An 8,235-nucleotide genomic window follows, 5' to 3' on the forward strand; every position below is an offset into this window, starting at 1 on the left:
TCTTGCATTTTAATTTATATCCTTGGAGTAAATTATTAAGTTATTGGAATTAGCCAGGCAATGGTGGCACACGCCTTTAATCCTACCACTTGGGAGGCAGAGGCAGAGGCAGGCAGTTTGAAGCCAGCCTGGTCTACAGTGAGTTCCAGGACAGCCAGGGCTATACAGAGAAACCCTGTCTCAAAAAACAACAACAAAAAAAAGTTATTGGAATTAAAGAATTACTATTTTCCGTTCTTGATGCAGATTTTGACAAAATCCCATCCAGAAAAGTTTCCATTATTTCTGCAGAAGATGACAGAAAGCTCAGATGAGATCACTAGAGTGACAGACATAATAGCACATTAACATGAGTCATTCATCCTATATTGTCAGTTGATGTTTAGTCATAATAGTTTAATAGTGTTCCATTCCTACACTTCTCTAAAACTTCTTTAGCTCTCTCACTTCTGGCTGACCCACAGGTGGCTGGAAGAGATAAGGTAGGTCCCAGCATCAGGGCCACCATACTGTTATCTTCTAGCAGCAAGGGAGCCTACCCATTTTTAGTACATGCTGTGTCATACATGTTCCTTGAAAAAGCATTTATGTGAATGTAGATAGGAGCAGAAGGAAAGGCTTTGAGGAATTTAGTTTGGGGTAGTATTTTTATGCTTTTTTTTTTAAGTTTTATTTATTTATTATGTGTAAGTACACTGTAGCTGTCTTCAGACACTCCAGAAGAGGGTGTCAGATCTTGTTGCAGATGGTTGTGAACCACCATGTGGTTGCTGGGATTTGAACTCTGGACCTTTGGAAGAGCAGTCGGGTGCTCTTACCCACTGAGCCATCTCACCAGCCCGTATTTTTATGCTTTAATAATGAGAAAATGCCTACCATTTTACTAAAATGAAAACATCTGACATAATAGAAATGGGCAGTTGCTTTGATTTCTCAGAATTCTCACATATAATAACACTGTGTCCCATCTCTCTGTAAGTCACTAATTAAAATTTTCTTATTTTTAGAATCTAAGAATGGCCCATCCTCCTCACCCCCAGATAAATGACAATCTTACAATTAGATTGGAAGGTATCTGGGGTGGGGGAGGGTGCACCACAAAACAATTCCCTAGAGATTCATTAGTGTCTTGTTTCATGATCAGTGGGAGACCTTGTATTTTTCCACAGGCTCAAGTCCCTTTACAGCTTCCTGGTAGGCTTTGAAGGACCATCTCTCACTACTGACCTAGATTGCCCTTCATGGTAGAAAATAGCAGACATGCCAGTTGGCTTGTTGCTCTCTTTAGTGTTTTAGGAAAGTGGTTCTGACTTAGGTTCTCCAAGGCAACTTCCAGGGAGATAGTTCTTTCTGTATTCTATTTTAATATTTATCTTATTTTTCTGTGTATGAGTGTTTTGCCTGCATGTCCAGTTACCACATGTGTGCCTAGTACTTGAATGTCTTAGGGTTTTACTGCTGTGAACAGACACCATGACTAAGGCAAGTCTTATGAAGGACAACATTTAATTGGGGCTGGCTTACAGGTTCAGAGATTCAATTCACTATCATCAATGTGGGAACATGGCAACATCTAGGCAGGCATGGTGCAGGTAGAGCCAAGAGTTCTACATCTTCATCTGAAGGCTGCTAGCAGAAGACTGACTTCCAGGTAGCTAGGGTGAGGGTCTTAGGCCCATGCCCATAGTTACACACCTATTCCAGCAAGGCCACATCTCCTAATAGTGCCACTCCCTGGGCTAAGCATATACAAACCATGACACTAAGAAGTGGTACTCCATGTGGTACTCCACGTGGGTACTGGGAACTGAATCTGGGTCCTTTGTGAGAAATGCAAGTGCTCTTAACCACTGAACCAACTCTCCAGCCCCACTTTTTGCACTCTTGATAAGGTTTGTGGGTTTGTTGTTGATTGGTTGGGGTTTTGTTTTTGGTTTTTTTTTTTTTTTTTTTTTTTTTTGGTTTTTTGAGACAGGGTTTCTCTGTGTAGCCCTGGCTGTCCTGGAGCTCACTTTGTAGACCAGGCTGGCCTCGAACTAAGAAATCTGCCTGCCTCTGCCTCCTGAGTGCTGGGATTAAAGGTATGCACCACTACACCAGGCTCTTGTAGTTCTGTGTGAGGATCCACGCGCATGGTTTTTGCTGCTACCACTAATGAGGAGTCGTCTGTTCACTGCTTGCCTCTTGAAGGACCCCCACAGAACCTTCTTTATCAGGAGTTCCTGGTGTTTTCCCTCTCTCTCCCCTAGGACATCCCACCTATACCTACATTGATTGTGTTTCTTGTATTTATCATCAGAGTCTACACTGCCTATGAGGGGTTCCCAGAATGGTTTAGTTGTCTCTTGACCACATTATTATTAGTAATCCCCCTCTACCTTCACTACCTCATTTGTGATTAACTGTGTTTATTATTTTATGTTTATTTTTCAGTATGTGAGGCCATGAGTACCCAGAGGCCAGAGGCATTGAACTCTCTAGAACTGGGGTTATAGGAAGTTGTGGGTTGCAGAACAAAGGCTCTGGAACTGAACTGGGGTCTCCTGGAAGAGAAGCAAATGCTTAAAACAGCTGAGCCATGTCTCCAGCCCCTGCTTTCTTGTCTTTAAACATAGCCATGGTCCACTAGATCACAAGAATTTCCCCAGATCTTGGCCTTGCTTCTTTTTCTAGACAGTTTATTGAATCTCTCTCAATAATAGAACATTTCTGACTGAATTTAGGTTAGTCATATACCCAGTAGGGCTGTTACCTGAAGCAGTCAAGGACTCACTTGTCCAAGTGGAAAAGGATTGGAACAAAATGATGGTAAATTTCAGTTTGATTATGGTAAGTTTAACTGGAAAATCCTCAGACAAAGCCAGGAGCCAACAGGACAGTGGTAGATCAGAGACTCCAAATCTAAAATAACACAGAGCAAAACAGGCTGGGATGAACATTTTAGAATAGGAATGCTTAATCTGGCTCTAGGGTCTTTATACTTTTATTATAGGGTCCTTATCTTTGTAAGTCATTAGTTTTGAATCAGTTCTGGTTTTCTTTTTTCAACTCCTACATGAGGATGGTGGAACCACTCACTGGAAGAGGACACACAACTAGTCTCACCACAAATTTTAGCCCATGGTACCATCAAAGCTGCTTTTCAATTCCCTGTGTCCTTGATCCCTCTTCGGTGTACCTCAGTGGTTACTCCAAACCTTTATGACTCAAACTGTTGCAACATACGAAGCCTTAGGAAGAAATCAAGAGTACCAAGCCTTGACACTCTGAAGCAATGTCCTGGAAATATAGAAAGAAGTCTGGTTTCCCACCCTCATCCCAAGGATGGCCATTTTGTGAGATACAATAGGGCTTCATGTAGGTCAGACTGGCCTCAAACTTAGTATGTGGCTAAGGATGACCTTAAACTCTTTTTTTTTTTTTTTTTTTTTTTTGGTTTTTCGAGACAGGGTTTCTCTGTGTAGCCTTGGCTGTCCTGAAACTCACTCTGTAGACCAGGCTGGCCTCGAACTCAGAAATCCGCCTGCCTCTGCCTCCCGAGTGCTGGGATTAAAGTAAAACTTTTTTTAAGATTTATTTATTTTATGTATATGAGTACACTGTAGCTGTACAGATGGTTGTAAGCCTTCACTTGGTTGTTGGAAATTGAATTTTAGAACCTCTGCTTGCTCAGTCCCTGCTCCCTCCGGCCCAAAGATTTATTTATCATTATACATAAGTACACTGTAGCTGTCTTCAAACACACTAGAAGAGGGCATCATTTCGGGTGGTTGTGAGCCACCATGTGGTTGCTGGGATTTGAACTCAGGACCTTTGGAAGAGCAGTCAGTGTTCTTACCCGCTGAGCCATCTCGACAGCCCCGACCTTAAACTCTTGATCCTATTGCTTCTGCCTCCCAAGTGCTGGAATTACAAGAATGTTCCATCACATCTTGCAAAATTGCATGTCTTTGAAAGGCTGGACTGAAAGCAGTGTGCTCAGAGAACAGTCCTTCCATTTAGGCATGGGAGGTAAAGAGGATTATAAAATACTGAAGACACAGAGAAATCTGCTTATCAGAGTTAGACCTGAGAGCCTGGTGAAGGAAGGGATAGGTGAGGATAAGACCTTAAAGACTTGAGTTTCTGGATGATTGTCTATAAGTTGAGCTGTAAAGTAGAGAAGTATTTAATTCTGCCATCCTTGGGATGAGGGTGGGAAACCAGACTTCTTTCTATATTTCCAGGACATTGCTTCAGAGTGTCAAGGCTTGGTACTCTTGATTTCTTCCTAAGGCTTCGTATGTTGCAACAGTTTGAGTCATAAAGGTTTGGAGTAACCACTGAGGTACACTGAAGAGGGATCAAGGACACAGGGAATTGAAAAGCAGCTTTGATGGTACCATGGGCTAAAATTTGTGGTGAGACTAGTTGTGTGTCCTCTTCCAGTGAGTGGTTCCACCATCCTCATGTAGGAGTTGAAGAATGGAAACCAGAACGGATTCAAAGCTAAAGGGGAGAAATCGCTGTTCTCTCCCCAGAGCTTCCCTTGCTGCTTCCTGATGTCTACCCTTCTATCTCTTCTTCCAGTGGCTGCCATCTGGCTTGGCCATCCTTGCCTCTCCTAGTTTATTAAGACCTGAATCACTGACTCAGAACTTTCTTCTTCGTACAACTCTCATCATTCTAGATGACGTTAGTGCTGTGGATGCTCAGACTCTTTGACTTCTCTAAAGCTTTAATCTCTCTGTTCACCACCCTGTCATTAACAGAAACTGTTCTATACCTGGAATTTCAGCTTGAAATCTTTCTTTCCCCAGTTGATTTGCTCAAGTACCTGCATGGTCAGTGTTTTACCCTCACAACTCTTCTGTAAGCCTCAATTCCTGTCTTCAGTTGACTGGATCCCATGATATATCAGGATTATGCCACTTCCTTGGTCCCTCTTATAACAATAGCCTTCCCTGGGAAAAGACCCTACATCTGGATAAATCACACTATCTACTCTGCCTTTGCTGGAGTAGCTGGATGGTTTTTGGAGAAATAACTCATCAAGCTATTTTTATTTTAAAACAAGGTCTTGGAAAATAGCTCAGTCAGTGAAGTCCCAGACATGAAACCCGAGGTTAGAACTCCAGTGCCCAAGCGAGATGGAATGTGGCAGCGTGTGCCTGTAATCCCATTATTAGGAAGGCGGAGGCAGGCAGATCCCCAAGGTGTGCTGGCTATCTAGTCTGGTTTCAGGTTCAGTGGAAAACCTGTCTCAAAAATAAGATGGCAAGAAATTGAGGAAAACACCTGATATTAAACTCTGGCCTCCACAAATGTGTGTATACAGGAAAACACAACAAATTTTGCCATGTAGTCCAGACTGGCTCTAAACTTGCTGTCTTTTTGCCTCAGACAACTGCGTGCTTAGGTTACAGGTGGGTACCACCTCAAAAAATTCCTTCCTTTCTCCCTTCCTTCCTCCTTTCCTTTCCTTTCCTTTCCTTTCTTTTCCTTTCCTTTCCTTTCCTTTCCTTTCCTTTCCTTTCCTTTCCTTTCCTTTCCTTTCCTTTCCTTTCCTTTCCTTTTCTTCCTTCTTTTCTCATTTTCTTCCCTCATTTCTTTCTTTCTTTCTTTCTTTCTTTCTTTCTTTCTTTCTTTCTTTCTTTCTTTCTTTCTTTCTCTCTCCTTTCCATCTCTCACTTTCTTCCCTTCTTTAGTCCTTTCTTAATTTTTAAAAATTGTTATCATATTTATATGTGTGGGCATTTTGCCTTAACATGTCTGTGCCCCAACATATGTGCCTGGTGCTCTCAGAGGCCAGAGAGTACCTTTGGATCTCCCAGAACTGCAGTCTCATGTGGTTGTAAGCCACCATGTGAATTCTGGAAATCAAACCCAGTCCTCTGCTGAGCCGTCTCTCCAGCCCTCTGCGTCTGCCGTTATACAGGATCTCACCATGCAGTTTAGATTTGTCTCAAATTCATGATCCCCCTTCCTTAGCCCCCGAGTGCTGGGATCACAGGCTTGTGCTATCAAGGCCAGTTAATGACATAATTTCACACATTAAAATGACCTTCCACACCGCTGGCAAATCCCGTTATGTTTCTCTAATGGGTCCATTTATCATTCTTTCACTTTGTTTGTTTGTTTATTGTTTTTAGTCCAGGCAAGGTGGTGCATGCCTTTAATCCCTGTATTCAGGAAGCAGAGACATGAGGATCTCTGAATTCTAAGCCAGTCTGGAGAACACATCTAGTGAAATCTTTCAAAAAAGTAAATAAATACATAAAACAGGAAATAAAAATATCTATGTGTGTGGGTTTTTTTTAATTTTTTTTATTACGTATTTTCCTCAATTACATTTCCAATGCTATCCCAAAAGTCCCCCATACCCTTCCCCCCACTCCCCTACCCACCCATTCCCACTTTTTGGCCCTGGCGTTCCCCTGTACTGGGGCATATAAAGTTTGCAAGTCCAATGGGCCTCTCTTTCCAGTGATGGCCGACTAGGCCATCTTTTGATACATATGCAGCTAGAGTCAAGAGCTCCGGGGTACTGGTTAGTTCATAATATTGTTGCACCTACAGGGTTGCAGATCTCTTTAGCTCCTTGGATACTTCCTCTAGCTCCTCCATTGGGGGCCCTGTGATCCATCCAATAGCTGACTGTGAGCATCCACTTATGTGTTTGCTAGGCCCCGGCCTAGTCTCACAAGAGACAGCTATATCAGGGTCCTTTCAGCCAACGCTTGCTAGTGTATGCAATGGTGTTCTATGTGTGTTTTTTGCAGCATGTATTTATACGTATCACATATGTACTCAGTGCCACATGGGAAGCAGTAGAGGGCATCAGAGCCCCTGAAACTGGAGTTACAGATGATTGTGAGTTCCCATGTGGTTCTGGGAACTGACTCTGTGTCCTCTTGCAAAAGCAGCAAGTGCTCTTAACCATGGAGCCATCTCTCTACCCCAGAATTCATTAAATCGTTGCTGAGTTGATTTCATTTTATGTTATATTGGTCTCTCTGTATAACCAGTTAGCCTCAAACGTGTTATGTAAATCAGGCTTGCCTCCAGCTCAACAGAGATCACCCACCTCTGCACCCTGAGTGCCAGTGTTAAAGGTGTGAGCCAGCCATCGGGCAAGAATTTTGTCCTTTCTCTTTCATTCCCCTTCCCACACAGCTTCCCAAACAGCTAGCAAATTCTGTGAACTCTAGAGACACTCTTAAATCTTCCTGCTCTTACCATTTCACCTCTACCACCCTTGTCCAAGAAACCTTGGTGTCTTCTCTGAGCCACTGCCCGCATCTCCTAAGCACTCACCCTGCTTCCTCCCTTGCTCCTGTCTGCTCCCCAAACACACGACTTACTTCAAACCACACTAGTTCTCTGCTGAAATCCTTCCTCTAAAGGCATTTGCTCAGAATAGAAGTCAAAGTTCTTTTTTGTGCTCTTTTGAGACTGGGTCTCACTTTGTAGATCTAGCTGGCTTGGAACTTTCTATGTAGACCAGGCTTGGCTCAAATCCACAGAGATTATCTTGTCTCTGCTTCTTGGGAAGTGACTTAAAAAAAAAATGTTAGTTTTTGAGACTAGGTCTCAAGTAGCTCAGGCTGGCCTTGAACTCCAGATCTTCCTGTCTCTCCCTCCCAAGTGCTGGGATTACAGGCCTGTGCTACCAGGTCTGACTAAAAGTAACTCCGCACCTGTAACACTGACCACAGCCCCGCTCCTTCTCCAGCTGCTCGCTCTTGTCTGAGAGAGGAAGTATTTGTTCTGCCCCTTTCTCCACTCACTGACCTTCCCACTACCATGTCCTGCTCCTCTGATCAAGCCTCTGCTTTTCAAAACTCTGAGTCTACCTGTCTTACCAATCCTGCATCCAGTTAGTTCCTTTAGTGTATAGGCTGTGCTGTTTCCTCCTTAATTTCCAGCAATGTCCCGCACATAGGAGATACTCTATAGATTTGTTGAATGGAAAACAGATTGAGGCAGCACTAGACTTTGAAGCTTTGTTGACTGAAACATGCTTCGATATTTTCTTCTCTGATGGTCTTCTCTGACTCCATTATTCAAGTCATGTATATTATGTATATTTGTGTGGCATTTTTCCTCACTGGATTGAAAACTCTGGGGGGGGGGGTAAGAAGACTGCATCTTACTCATCTTTCATCTGAACTGGTATCTAGGGAGTGTCTGGCATAAAGCAATTTGTTGGACGAATGAGTGAATGACAATAGTGAGGAAAAAAAAAATACTACA

Source organism: Mus caroli, unplaced genomic scaffold (assembly GCF_978045245.1).
Source record: "Mus caroli unplaced genomic scaffold, Mus_caroli_1 scaffold_3, whole genome shotgun sequence".
NCBI lineage: Eukaryota > Metazoa > Chordata > Mammalia > Rodentia > Muridae > Mus > Mus caroli.